Genomic DNA, 13456 nt, shown 5'->3' on the forward strand with positions numbered 1-13456 from the left:
AGCCTGCTAATGTGATTGTAATGTTTTAGGGCATCTTTAAACCAGAGCTGATGCTCCTGGTATGTGAGTGGAATTTCAACATCCTCAAAGGGAATGTATTCCTCAGGTGGTTCATCTTTGAAAAAGTGAAACATTTTTGTTACTGGATTTGATTCTGGGAATGTAATCCACGAATAGAAATACCTCTGTCTGAAAAGATTCATGTGCCTCTATCACAAAAACTGCTCTACCACCGCTTGGTGTTAGGCCATGTTTTATAGGTTTTAGAGTGATGTCTCTCCTTAAATTTGGAGGGATGTGTATAAAACCCTCATCGGGTTCATTTAACCCTGTAAGATTAAAACCTGTTGCGACTTGATCAGCCGCTTCTACAACATCCCCGTTAGTGGATATTGGGTTTTTTTGTGAAAAAAAAAAATGTAAAACAAGCTTCAAGGAAACAAAGATAAGGTGCACAATATTTTGGTGCACTGTATCCTTCAACATTGAATAAACTAAACAGCTAATACATAGGATTTTCGTCCTACTCAGCTATGGCGGATATTATCCCTACCCACTCCAGACGTCTTATGGAGTATTATGAGTAGGGGTCTCTGAGAAAAGCACTACTGAGTTACTTCAGTATCTAGCGTTAAATTAGTGCCTCACCAAATTTTGGGCGCCATGTAGTGTAGTTCCTATTTCCCTTATAGGGTCTGCGCATTGGAATAATATACACTATAGTTTCTGCATATGACTAAGGCCAGTATGCTCCTATCAAGTATATTAAACTTAATTACTTTGTGTGCCAGCTAACTCAGAGGTCACTAGAAACTTTTCAAATGAACAAGAAGGGATTAGTTTCTGACAACCGCATAAACATGACAACTTTGTTTCCCTTTAGAATCGGAACGTGTCTCAGAATCGTGGAAAGAATAGATAACAATTTCACTCAGTTAATCGTGCATGCTTAGTTTCTTCAGTTACACAGAAATAGATAGATGGGCGTTTCAATAAAAGGATTTATTGAGCAATCTTGTTTCTCGTGTAAGAGATATGAGCTGTTACAATCATTAGACAGTAAGCAAGATATAATACGCACAGCGTAAACAGTAAGAAGAAATAATACTGCAATAGCATTGTCTTTTAGCTATGACATATATTCATATACACATACATAAATAACACAGGCAAAAAGTGAATACTCGTCTGATGCTTCTAAATAGTTCTACCCCAGTGTACCTAACCTAAGTGTAGTGCGAGGTAAGAAGTAGGTGCTGTTTTCTATTGTATGGTATATACTAAGTTTGTATGCCAAGAGTCCATCTAGGTTCTAGTCAGCTCCATACCTTAGAATGAGAGAGGTGGGAATCTCTTTCCGAGTCTCAAACTCTAACACCCCGCCAAGGGAGTCAGAACACTGGAAGCTGGATTCTCTGCGAGCAGGGATACAGCCTCTGGTCAGTGCGTCAGGCCGGGATATGGTCTCCTCCGAACTTGCCATGGCGAACCGTGCAGTCAAGTTGTGCCGAGCCGTGCCGTGGTTTGCCATGGTAAAGGAAGGTATATTTATACCTGGAAGGTGTTTAGGAATGCTAGCATTGACGTAAAGTTGGGCAGAGGAAGACGTCATGGATGAACCCCTAAGGAATAGTAGTTCATGCATAATAGATGAGTTCTTGGAGAAATCAATAATCCTAGCTAGGGAAAGTCCCAACGGCTTAAGGGTCTGGTTACTAAGAACTCGTTGTGACGTGGGATGGATGGATGTAGGTGACCATGCCTGTATTTGGATAGCATGGCTAATGCCTAAATAAGGACTGGGAATCTATGCCTAAATAAGGGCAATGCGAATTGTGCCTATATAAGGACTTGATTCAGGAAAACCTATGTACGGGCATCTAAATCGAAACACTACACTGTAGGTTTGTTTGAGTTGGTTTATCAGGGACATATCACTAGACAACCACCTTCGTGTAGATAGATTGGTGTGTGTGTGTGTGTGAGGGCCCTAATTCCAACAGGAGGAACTCTCCGTACCCCCTGTAACCTTTGACGACCTAACCCTCGTATCCCTCTTTAACGTATGCTGGACCTCTTTAAAAAGCCCACAGTCCCTCCTTTTTGAGTTGTTTCATTCTTAACTCCCTTCTTTTGTTCTATCACTCCATTTGCCGCTCTTATATTTTGTTTCTCACTGTAATCCTGTTTACTTTCTGTGCCTCCTTAGGCCCACCAGACAGTTGTATCATGGTATCTTCATTGTTCAGTGTGGTTTATTAGCTTCTGCTTCATACTTGGAACGTAAAAGCTACGGTTCAAAGTCAAGAATAGCTGTAAAATCCAATGTAATCTGTCAAGGGACACCCCCTTTCAAGCTGGTGTAGCAGGTGCTTCACAACACACGTGACCTTAAGTCTTTGATACTGTATTTTCTTTTTTTTTTTTTCCTCATTCACCTCCAACCCTGTTGGACAGACAAGCTGTTCGCACCAATACCCAGTAACCTGGGAAAAGTAGGCCTTAAGTTGGAATCCCGAGAAGCGCCCGCCTACAGGTACTATGCCAAACTTGTGTCGCTGACCCCGACAAGGGGAAGAGGTTACTCTTCGACAAGGTCCAAATGAACCTGGTGACAATCGTCATTGGCCATTGGGATACCTGAGGGTGCCAGACGTAGTCCGAAGAGTGTCAAGGAGATATAATCATAGGACCCACTGATTGTTTTATGTGAATATTTAAAACAAAAAAGGATTACCTCCAAATGTATTACTGTAAATAATAAGTATACATCTGTTTGGAATCATGATTAGGGGAATTGACATTTGATAATTTGTTGTGTATATAAGGTGTATGTGTATATATATGATCTCATGAAATTGTAAATAGAGGTGTTTTGTTTTGTTTTCATGTCTGTTAAATTTGTATATACTATGTGTTTAAGTGTTCTGATGTCTACCAAGAGATATTCGTTACTGATAAATAATGATGAATACATTTTCTTATAAGAAATAAGTAATTACCGAGAAAGTTGATTGTTTCTTGAGTAAAAATAAACAAGAGATTGATCCCTCTTAGCCAAGTTTCTTTATATTTATTAAAGGTACCGAGGTGCTGCGCAGATGTTGATGAGTAATCTTGCAGCTTCTAAAGACTTAAAAGTGTAGAATGAGCGGGGCGAATTCCTCTACAGGGGGCAGCCGATTGTTGGATCACACATGTACGATCTAGTCAAAGGTCTCACACATGCCAGAACCTTGACAAACCAGAATGCTCCTAGAGGTTGGGAACAATTTCTGCGAGCCTCTGCTGAACTTAATATTTCTTCGACGCTCAGGGGTATTGGCGACCACAGGTGCCTGCTTGAAAGTCTGAAGGGACTCTTGCTGACGTCACCACCATCCTCAGACGTTCCACGGCTGTCCCCCTCTTGGACCACATCAGTTATGACATCTGTACCTCAAAAAAAGACCCTAGCCAAACCCCTCAAGTGGATTACAGACTAGTGCTTCTACAGACTTTTTGAACAATTGCATCCTGTACAGGTGTGTGTACAGTTATACACCTGCTAACAAATGTGTCTGCTTTATTCTTCTTATATTTCTGTCACTGTAATACATTTCCCTGCAAAAATGTTTGTAATAAAAACGTTTAACTTTTCATACTGTCTGTCATCTTTTAAAGTACTGTAATTATGTTGTATGTGTCAGAATAAAAATACGCAGTCCGTAGTAAGGTTTTATAATTCCTTTATTTTAGACATTAATCATTAAACGGGTAGCCGCTACACGACCTTACAATTTTGCCATATGGCGTATTCCGTTTTAACAGGATGGACAATAGCACCTATATTTTCTTTACATATTTCACAACTATATGGTCATTGTTAATAAGATCATTCGAATATAGATTTAAGAAATTTCTAAACGTCATTTCCTCTGACATTTTACTAATGAAATATATGCAATGTTCACCACATGTGATGGCTAACGAATCCTGGATCCGCATCTTGTTATACTCCACCCTCGCTGCAGTTTTTATCACATACTTGAATATGGGTTTTTTATTGATGCTGTGTTCGGGGAACTCTGCGGTATTGTCAACCACTGTAATCTTGTCACAATCCATAAACAGAGCAGCCCAATGTGTTCCGTCCTTGTAATGCGGATCTGTGTTAAAGACAAGGGTTCGAGGTCTTTCTGCCCCATTTCAGCTGGTAACCCATCGCTAGGGAAAACACGTTTAAAGTATTTTCTAGTTGTGTTTATGCCTGCATAAGAACTTCCGTATCTGCACAGTGTCCATTTCACAATGTTTTAAAGATAGTCAAACAGAATCTGTCTGGCGTAGTTGACCTGAATAACGCTGTTGAATACAGAGAATACAACCATGTCCACATTCACAGGCAGGGGATTACTAAAACGTACTTCAGCTTTTAGATTTCTGCTTTTGACCAAGTTATAATAATCCCCACCTTCCATGTCAGGGGTCAGATCAAATGCGAAAAGTGTGTATCTGGCCCCATAGCCTTCTCTTGACACAACTACCCTGCAGTCCCTTAGATGCTCCTCGGTTATCGAAACCACCCCCAGATATTCCCTGATAAAGTTGAGGTTCTAAAACTGGGTGTGTAGGGTTTTGCAGGAATCACAGAGCCCTCATGGACCAGAGCAGCATAGTTGATGTAGTAGTGATTGAAATTGAAGGGGTTTGAGGTATAGACACCGCTAAAAGCTGTATTGTCCACAAACCCAAGGATAATAAGTTTGGGTAGTTGTACCACTGTGTACTTGGCGTTTGATTGTTGCAGCGCGTCGGCGCGAGCTAGTCTCACACTCGGGGACACATTCACTCTCTTTACAAACAGGCTCGCGGATAGTATATCCAGCTTGTACTGTTCCGCATCCCCGCTGATGAGGCAGAATGAGTCCTTGTTGTGGGTAAGCCTGATCTTAAGATCAATTCCATTGGCTGTTTATCTTGTAAGGAGAGGTCTGAATGTGTGCGTCCCAAGAGGTCAAAGTGTCGACTGTCTCCGGCAAACCCTGCTCTTTTTACAAAACCCTGATTGTCACCGTCCAGAGCCTTGTCTTCAAAGTGGGCGTACGTGTCCTTGTAGAAGAGCCCCGCTGAAAGCTGCGTGTCAAGGGCTTCGCTACGGTAATATAGAATGCTCTCGAGGTAGGCTCTGTTGGCATACCTTTTATTGCTCTGTGTGATGAGACAATCGCCCAGGGTATCTACACCTGATTAAACATGGTTGCTAGTGGGTAAGCGATCATCGCCACTTTAGCATCTGCTGCTATGTTGGAACCATCCGTTTTTACGATTCTACACATAAGATGCAGCATCATGTTGTTGAGGTCCAGATACATATCCGTGGACCCCGACAGAAAAAACTCTATAGGGGCCATCGGCATCAAAGCGGCTAAAGGTGATACGTCCATGAAAAAGCTGTTTTCGATGCTGGTATGCGTAGGTTTTAGAGTAAACAAGTCTAACTCTGATTTGGCGCACTCGCCAGATGCACAAAGTACGAAGGCCATGTTTTAGTTTACGTTGCTTTAGAAAATATTTACTTTAGAGACGTTTCTCTTCTTCTTTGAAGCTCTCTTCCATCTTGGGGTTCTACTTTTGTGAGCGCCTTCTGAAGAACTCCTTTTCTTATAGAGCCTACACCTCGAAGCGCGATGTTTCATTTTAACACTTGTGCGGGGTCTGTATACCAGCCCCCGCCTTCTTGTGGCTGCTTGTTCGTGCGCTCTGCGACAGCTGATGTGACAGACTCAATCACCTCTTGGGCTATGTTCATAACAGCAGCTTTAACATGGAGCTTTGCAATTTCAAAACATCTACTCCAGATTGGCATAGCTCTTCTAAACAAACTAAGACAGAAACCTCCCAAGCCAGCCCTGTACATTACGGGGGACTCTTGAAAGTACTTTGGCCCTCCATAGCCAGCCTGATTTCTGTAATAGTCCCTGTACATAGATGGATTACCATATGTTTTCACCACCACCATGCTGTCTTCTTAATAGTCCCTGTCACGTCTCGGTCTTAAATGAAGCTTAGCAATAACTTTCCCGTATTTAAAGGCCACCGGGGCAGACTGGTCGTCAAAGATCATAATTGAAATAGTGTCAAAATAGTTTTTAGAAATTGCGACGTAGTCAGGCTTGTTAAATTGAATATTGACCATCATATTATTTTCGCCCTTCATATGGACCCATCTTAACAACTGTGAATAACTATTCCCAATCTACTGCGCCTCTACAATATCGCTATACACGTAGAGTGTATAGAACCCGCCATTAATATTAGGGCACGAGCAGTAGGGTTCAACAGGACTTCTCGCATGTTACACTGTGCCTAAAACCCTTCTTAATTTACCAGAGCAGTTAAACGTTGTATTGCGACCAGGGGCTTTAAGAAAGACCTTCATTGTAACATTATCTCGCATCAGATGAATATTTGCAAAGGTTTCAATGTTGGATATGGATTTGTTGATGGCATTGATGACACTTGTAACAATTGGGTAGTATCCGTATGGGAAACCTGCGGTTATGCTCACAAGGTCCTGCTCACGCTTTGTTAAATGTGGCTTCGTCTGGTGCAAATGTATTCCATGTTCTTGGGTATGGATTTTTGTTAGGGCTACTTCCCAATCCCCTTTTAGGTCCACAGGTTTAGCCAATTTTACGGTCTATCTTGTTGTCGGGGAACATGTCCTTAGAAGCCTTGGATGGGAGGGTAATTTAAAAGGGCACTGTCTCTATCTTATCTGGATCTTCCCAGACTCACACACCCTTCAGTGAGCTGGCCAACACCCAACTGTTAAATTTCTGTAGCCACCCTGCCATTTGACAAATCCTTGTCTGGTAGCCCGCTAACTTCCTTTTCAGAACCTTTTCAACCCTGTACACTCTGTGCGGATCGTTGGGTACCATTTGTAACACTTCCTTGTAAAAGACTCCAGACACCTCTTCCTCAGCATAGTCCTTTAACCTGTAAATATACAACCCCTTTTTAAGCTTCTCACTTTCCACTATAAATATCTCATCGCTAAAAGTCTGCTGGTATCCCTTTGTAAACACACCTTTTAATTTTGAAATCCTAACATGGTCCCCTTTTTTAAAAAGAGGCTTCTTCACCATTGTAGCGAAATGGCGACCAATACACGCTTTGATGGTTCGATGATAACTGGCATTGTAAACATCTATAAAAGCCTGTAGAACAGCGACATATCTCTTTGTGTTGTAGGCCGTAAAGTATCTCTAAATCTTAGACTTTAAAGTTTGGTTAAACCGCTCTACAACAGCTGCTTTTTCTTCTGTGTGTGACACAAAATGTTGAACAGAATGCTGCTTTAATAATTTCTGGTGTGTGACACAAAATGTTGAACAGCATGATGCTTTAATAATTTCTGAAACAACTTATTTAAGAATTCTTTCCCCGCATCTGTTTGTAGTTTTAGAGGGATTCGCCCCTTCTCAAAGATGGCTGTGAAAGCGGCTGTGACGCTAGCCCCACTTTTATCGCTTAGTGCTTCTGCAAAGGTGTACCTGAACAACACATCTATGGCAGTTAATATATAACGGGATTCATTATTATGTTTTTGCTATATCTTGAAGGCTGATGATGTCCGCCTGCCATTGATAATCTATTTGTGCATTAACAATTGTAGGTCGCCTCCTACAACGCCTTCTGCTGGTTTGTGGAGTGAATACGCCTCCTCCCCTTTGTAAGAAACTGGCTCCATATATCCTGCACCAAAGTGAGGTAATAGTGTGTATAGAGTGCAAGGGTCTCCAGAGGTTTGGCAGAGGTTAAAGTTAGATAGAACCTTACTCTCTAAAGTGGTAACTTGGTCGAGCAGTAAGGCAGTATCAGAGGACAGTGTTAAGCATGTGATGTTCACACTCAGTCAGCAAATGAATTCACACACTGAAGGACTGAACTCTAGGCCAATTGTTTTTGTATAAAAATATATACTGTTATTTTATTAGAACCAAGCAAGACTGATACAGGTAAGCATTCAATTCTAAGTTACTTGTTCTCAACCGTTTTAAAAAGCAATGAAGATTGTACTTGATTTGATGTACATGGGATGCAGTACATTGAAATGAATGGCTTTTTAAAGTAAATGCATGTAAAATTACTTTTGCGTTACTCTTGTAATCCAATGCTGGACTCCTAGGTTCAGCACTGGGACATTTACTTAAAACAGGTAAGTAATTACGTATTCGTAGTTTGTACGATTTTTAAAAAATATTTTCAGATTTCAAAAGTCCACACTTAAAAAACATTTTGGACCAGTGCATTGGAATACATAGGCTTTTCCTGTAAATTGCAGGTACGTTACTTTTGCATTACTTTTGTAATCCAGTGCTGGACTCCTAGATTCAGCACTGGGACATCTACTTAAAACAGGTAAGTAATTATGTTTTTGTAGTTTGTACGATTTTTAAAGAATATTCTTGTATTTCAAGAGTTGACACTAACTTTTTCACAAAGAACCCCCATTGTTATCCTATGGAAGGAAATTCAATTCACAGGTAAGTTCCTTTTTAGTTACTTTTCTTACTCAATGCTGGACACCTGGGTTCAGCACTGGGACCTTTCCTGCAAACAGTTGAGGAAATTCGGTTAGGTTATTTGTGCGATTTTTAAGGAATATTCTTAGTTTTCAAAAGTCGACACTTAGAAACTTTTTGGGAGAAAAGGTGTCAATGTTATCCTATGAGGAAAAACAGGTTATCGGTTTCGAGGTAAGTATTCGGTCTTTGAAGTTAAGGTTCTAGGGCAAGACTCAGGGGTCTCCCAGGGTCAGTGATGCACTGTTGTTGCACCCCCAGGGGCACCAGGGCGGCCGGGTGCAGAGTGTTGAGGCCCAATGTTATCCTATGGAGGATAGGGGGACTCCGGTTGGTGGCTGCTGGCTCAAGGGTTAAGCTCAGGGCAAGTTGGGGACCAAGTTAGCCCCAAAGGGGCACCCTCAGCTGCACTAGGGCGGCCGGGTGCAGGGTGCTGTTTTGAGGTCAGGTGTCCTGTAGATTTCAATGGAGATTCTCCGGGACAAAGAAACACTGCAGGCTTGGGACAAGGATCCTCCAGGAGTGACCACCACTTTGAGGGGTAGGTTGGGATGTGCAGGGTTGGTTAGGCACTGCTGGGTTAGGCACACAAGGCTGTGGGGCGTCGGGTGCAGGGGTGCCTTGGGACATCGAATTTTCTTACCCGTTCTGGTCGCGGTAGGGGGATCCTCTGGATTGAGGCTGCAGGCGTCGTCAGGAGGCTTGAGGCAAGTCAGGGGTCGCCGGATCTCGGGTCAGGATCGCCTGGGGGACCTCCTCGTGTAATTTTGTCTACTCGAGCTCGGGCCGGATTCAGCGGGTGCAGAGTGTGCGGGATTTGCGGTTCCTGGCTGGCACCATAAGCTGCAGTTCAAACACGTCTGGTGTTCACAGGAGAAACAGCTTGGAAAGTGAAGGCAGGCAGATCCTCCGGGGTTTTTGAGGTTGCTGGCTGCTGGACACGCCGGGATTTCGCAGGAGCAGGTTCGAGGGGAGACAGGCCTGTAGGGCTGGGGCAAGTCAGTGGGCGTGCTGGAGCAGGGTTTTCTATTTAAACTCAAACTTCAGTTTATATTTCTATATGTCATAATTAAAATTACTAACGAATAATTATTAAATATTAATTTTTGTCGAGTGTACTGACTAATCAACCTTACTAATGAAAGAATTATACGTGGGAATGCAATTGCATGGCTTAATTAATACGTGAACTAAGTTGGTGAGCAGATTAATTAAATATGTATGGCTAAAGTGCTATTTGTTATGTGTTTGCGCTTTAAAATAATATGCTTTAATGCTTCTTTATGTCGCAAATGGCTAGATAATTACAGACACATAAGGGTATTAGTGGGAATTAACACTGTATAATCAATACGATGTAGTAACATTGTTTTGTGTTTCTTTTAATTAGGATTGTCCATTTTGGCCTATTGAGAAATGGCCGACATCTACAGCCTGCATTTGAGTAGATGAAATATGAAAGAGGCCTCGCTGAATATGGTTGAAAACATGACCTCGGCCTCTGTCTGAGCTGAAAGTTACGAAAGGACAGCAGCTCTGGGCTTGTCGCCAGATATCCTTGGAGGAGAACAATTGTCACAATGAACATTTTGATAAATTTGCGATGGCTTCACTATAATTCCGGAGAAGAGGATCCATGGATGTTGCGAATGTAGTTTGTGCTTCCTTTTCCGTGTTTTTATTTTTGAGATATTCGAGAGCGTAGGTTTTTTCTAAATGTTGCGAGCCAACATCCTTTCCTGCTCGCTCTGCTCAACGGACGTTTAGAGCTTGTTTGTAACTTTTAATGTGTAAGTTTTAGTATAAATATTGTTAGACTAGAGAGGGTCTAAGGCCACTTCTTCCCGAACTTATGCTCGAGAGGATCGATGCTGATCGAAAGGACGGCGACTCGGGAGACTTTGAGAGACCTGTCCTGACCTAAATACGACATTTAGCTAGAATAGGTAACTATGAGAATAACGATTTTGCTATTGAATGACTTTTCATTTGAACTAATTTAGATAAAATAACCTTTGTTTGAATTACAGTGTCGGGTGGTTATTTCTTTGTCAATTTATTGAGATCTCAAATGTGTTCTTATTGTTTAAATCATGACTCGAGACAAATCAATTAGGTTGCATTGACCTCAGTTTAGATGCAGATTGATTTAGGAGTTCTCTCGTATATTCAGTGTGGATAGAGTAATAGAATGAATGTTGGTATGATAGGCCCTAGCGTATGGTGAGTGTATGTGCGTATGACTGTGGAATTACTCTGTCCATGGAAGTAGGGAGAACTTATATGCTCTGATCTGCTGCAGTTTCCTGGTAATTATTGAGGTCAGGTGCCCTGTAGATTTCAATGGAGATTCTCCGGGACAAAGAAACACTGCAGGCTTGGGACAAGGATCCTCCAGGAGTGACCACCACTTTTAGGGGTAGGTTGGGATGTGAAGGGTTGGTTAGGCACTGCTGGGTTAGGCACATAAGGCTGTGGGGCGTCGGGTGCAGGGGTGCCTTGGGACATCGAATTTTTCTTACCCGTTCTGGTCGCGGTAGGGGGATCCTCTGGATTGAGGCTGCAGGCGTCGTCAGGAGGCTTGAGGCAAGTCAGGGGTCGCCGGATCTCGGGTCAGGATCGCCTGGGGGACCTCCTCATGTAATTTTGTCTACTCGAGCTCGGGCCGGATTCAGCGGGTGCAGAGTGTGCGGGATTTGCGGTTCCTGGCTGGCACCAGAAGCTGCAGTTCAAACACGTCTGGTGTTCACAGGAGAAACAGCTTGGAAAGTGAAGGCAGGCAGATCCTCCGGGGTTTTTTAGGTTGCTGGCTGCTGGACACGCCGGGATTTCGCAGGAGCAGGTTCGAGGGGAGACAGGCCTGTAGGGCTGGGGCAAGTCAGTGGGCGTGCAGGAGCAGGGTTTTCTATTTAAACTCAAACTTCAGTTTATATTTCTATATGTCATAATTAAAATTACTAACGAATAATTATTAAATATTAATTTTTGTCGAGTGTACTGACTAATCAACCTTACTAATGAAAGAATTATACGTGGGAATGCAATTGCATGGCTTAATTAATACGTGAACTAAGTTGGTGAGCAGATTAATTAAATATGTATGGCTAAAGTGCTATTTGTTATGTGTTTGCGCTTTAAAATAATATGCTTTAATGCTTCTTTATGTCGCAAATGGCTAGATAATTACATACACATAAGGGTATTAGTGGGAATTAACACTGTATAATCAATACGATGTAGTAACGTTGTTTTGTGTTTCTTTTAATTAAGATTGTCCATTTTGGCCTATTGAGAAATGGCCGACATCTACAGCCTGCATTTGAGTAGATGAAATATGAAAGAGGCCTCGCTGAATATGGTTGAAAACATGACCTCGGCCTCTGTCTGAGCTGAAAGTTACGAAAGGACAGCAGCTCTGGGCTTGTCGCCAGATATCCTTGGAGGAGAACAATTGTCACAATGAACATTTTGATAAATTTACGATGGCTTCACTATAATTCCGGAGAAGAGCATCCATGGATGTTGCGAATGTAGTTTGTGCTTCCTTTTCCATGTTTTTATTTTTGAGATATTCGAGAGCGGAGGTTTTTTCTAAATGTTGCGAGCCAACATCCTTTCCTGCTCGCTCTGCTCAACGGACGTTTAGAGCTTGTTTGTAACTTTTAATGTGTAAGTTTTAGTATAAATATTGTTAGACTAGAGAGGGTCTAAGGCCACTTCTTCCCGAACTTATGCTCGAGAGGATCGATGCTGATCGAAAGGACGGCGACTCGGGAGACTTTGAGAGACCTGTCCTGACCTAAATACGACATTTAGCTAGAATAGGTAACTATGAGAATAACGATTTTGCTATTGAATGACTTTTCATTTGAACTAATTTAGATAAAATAACCTTTGTTTGAATTACAGTGTCGGGTGGTTATTTCTTTGTCAATTTATTGAGATCTCAAATGTGTTCTTATTGTTTAAATCATGACTCGAGACAAATCAATTAGGTTGCATTGACCTCAGTTTAGATGCAGATTGATTTAGGAGTTCTCTCGTATATTCAGTGTGGATAGAGTAATAGAATGAATGTTGGTGTGATGGGCCCTAGCGTATGGTGAGTGTATGTGCGTATGACTGTGGAATTACTCTGTCCATGGAAGTAGGGAGAACTTATATGCTCTGATCTGCAGCAGTTTCCTGGTAATTATTTCCTGTAATTATTTTTTGTACTCCGGATGGAATAGCTTTTGAGACACCGGATGAGGATGTCTTATATAGGATGACTCTAGATAATAGAGAAAGTGAGATTGTTGAAACATATGCTGTGTTTAATCCAGATGATTTGCCTCAAGAGTTGAGAAACACAGTAAAAGCAGCAGTTTGGGATTTTACTGGAGAAGATGTGGGATTGATGAATAATGTAGATCCAGTAAAGATTACAGTGAAAGAGGGAATTTCTTATCCTAATATTCCACAATACAGACTGACACCAGAAATAATTGAAGGAATAACACCTATAATTGATAAGATGATACAGCAAGGTGTTTTGAGAGAGTTACTGAGTAGCCCATGTAATTCACCGATAATGGGGTTGAAGAAACCTAATTGGAAGTTCAGGATTGTACAAGATTTGAGAAAAGTTAACAAAATTGTGGTATCATGCTGTCCCATTGTGCCAAATCCGTCAGTGATTTTGTATCAGATTCCTCATGATGCTGAATGGTACACAGTAATTGATTTGTGCCATGCTTTCTTTTCAATTCCATTGCATCATGACAGCCAGCCGATTTTTGCATTTCGGTTTGGACAGCGTATTTTGGCATGGTGCCGAATCCCACAGGGGTATACAGAGAGCCCTTCAATTTTCAATCAGTTGTTGAAAAAGTCTTTGGAGA

This window comes from Triturus cristatus, chromosome 2_2, assembly GCF_964204655.1.
Source record: "Triturus cristatus chromosome 2_2, aTriCri1.1, whole genome shotgun sequence".
Classification (NCBI taxonomy): Eukaryota; Metazoa; Chordata; class Amphibia; order Caudata; family Salamandridae; genus Triturus; species Triturus cristatus.